The 2018-nt window shown below is 43.2% G+C and overlaps 1 long non-coding RNA gene across 1 annotated transcript; it reads right to left on the reverse strand.

Annotated features, from left to right (window-relative positions):
* Window positions 1-1558: 1558 nt before the first annotated feature.
* Window positions 1559-1767, reverse strand: LOC117768965. Its single transcript, XR_004615128.1, has 2 exons — window positions 1710-1767; window positions 1559-1654 (listed from the first exon to the last, which is right to left on the reverse strand). It is a non-coding gene; the product is annotated as an uncharacterized LOC117768965 (long non-coding RNA).
* Between the last annotated feature and the right edge of the window lie 251 nt (window positions 1768-2018).

The following is a 2018-nucleotide window of genomic DNA, read 5'->3' on the forward strand; positions in this document are numbered from 1 at the left end:
TTTCAGCTTTATGACATTTGCTTGGCATTTCAACTTCATTATGGCTGTGCCTGTCTCCTCTGCCGGGGAAAAGTCATGACCGGCCACATCGTACTTCCCGAACCAATTTTTGATTATAGTCAAGGTTTTTTTGTTTCCCAATGTTCTCATTTGGTTTCAGAAAGACATAATGAACGTTAGACACAAAATGGTTGAGTTACCGAGAGCTATTATTTCAGCTAATTTGTGTTTACGAGGCAAGAAGACAGTCTTCCTGAGTGAAGTTTCAGTTAGCTTAGTTTACATGCAGTTGCCTGCATATATGCATTGTTGTTTTTGTAATGTACTGAGATGTGTTGGACTCAAATGCTCGACTCGGAGACAGAGATGATAAAGAATAACTTTTACTGAATGGTTTCGGTACACGGAGTGGCAGTCCAGTAACAAACACAATATTCCAATAAGTGTCAGGCAGCAGCAGAAGTCGAAGGAGATCCAGTCCAGGTTCGGTACACAGGTGAGGCAGTCCAATAACAAACACACAATTCCAATGAGTGTCAGGCAGTAGCAGGGTTCGGTGAAGATCCAGTCCAGGTTCGGTACACGGGTAGACAATTGTTGAACAGGCAGAGGTACCGACAGGGAAGAAGCAAAACGCGACACAGGAACACACAGACTAAATACACTAGGTGATGAGGAACAGGTGCAAACAATCGGGGAGGAGCAGACAATCAACAAGGTGGAGCACACACAAGGCAGGGAGTGAGGAGTCTGAAACGAGAGGAGAGATGAGTAACCAATCACAACACAGAACAGAAGAATAAACGATAAATATTAGGCCAACTTAACTAGTAAGCAGGACTAGACGTAACAGTTTTTGCCTGGTATGCTGATATTTGCTAAAGAGCATGAAACATAATGCATAGCTAAGGCTTGTTAAGGGACCAGACTACAAAAATATGCTTAACAATGGGACAGTTGGCTCAGGCCAACACTTTGGAATAATACAAAATGACTCACAATCAAGTGCAACCCTTGTTGTCAAAGTCAACCTGGTGGAGTCGGTGGATGACCAACGTCATTAGGAGTGTATTTCAGTATTCCAAAGTTCGCTATTTCAATTTTTAAACACACGGAGAGTTTTATGACAGATTCCGATCCTACATCACAACTGTCCATATGTATGTATATATATATATATATAAAATACAGAATATATATTTTGTATTTTCACACTTTAATTTGTCCTATAAACATTCCCCTTTGTTTTCAGATATTTTTACAAAAGAAATTGAGGAAAGTACACAAAAATATTGTCCTCTACATGTCACTCATTATTTTTCTGTTTTATTTGACAAAAAATCATCAGTTTTATCTTTTTACAGTTGACAATCTGATTATTATTATTAACAACAAGTTCTTATCACATGTATGTTCAAGTGCTCATATAACTGTATTTTTGGTTAAAATATTTTTTTTGATAATATGACAAACAGGGTGAAAAGCTTGTGAAAGACATTAGCTTATGATGCACCTGGACACATCGTCAGTGATGTAACCTGGGGTCATTGGGTGTTTTGGGTCTTTCAACAATCAGACACCCTCACCCTGGCGACCCAACCGGGGTTTATCAAGCCCCGGCTTGTGTCCAGGTAGCGCTACCCCACCCAAGGCTCTCCTCTCCTGATCCACAGCCACTTTGATGCAACTTCTGCTGCCTCGGTGGCCACCTTGATGGCCCTTCGCCTACTGGCTCCTGTGATGCCCAGCATTTTGTAGGCCCTGCAGAGAGACTGGCCTGCAAACCCTCTGCATCCCACCTCAGTGGGCTTACACCTTGCTCGCCACCCGTTGCTTCAGCATTCTTCGACTAGCTCACCATACTTTTCCCTCTTCCTCCCGTTGGCCTCCTCAAAATGGTCCTCCTCAAGGCCCTTCAGGATCCACCGGCTCCCTGGGAGAGATTTTGTTGTCGCAGTCAGGTCATCCATGAAGGCCCTAATGGGGGGCTGTCGGACACCGGACTTGGTGAGGGGCCC

Source organism: Hippoglossus hippoglossus, chromosome 10, assembly GCF_009819705.1.
Source record: "Hippoglossus hippoglossus isolate fHipHip1 chromosome 10, fHipHip1.pri, whole genome shotgun sequence".
Classification (NCBI taxonomy): domain Eukaryota; kingdom Metazoa; phylum Chordata; class Actinopteri; order Pleuronectiformes; family Pleuronectidae; genus Hippoglossus; species Hippoglossus hippoglossus.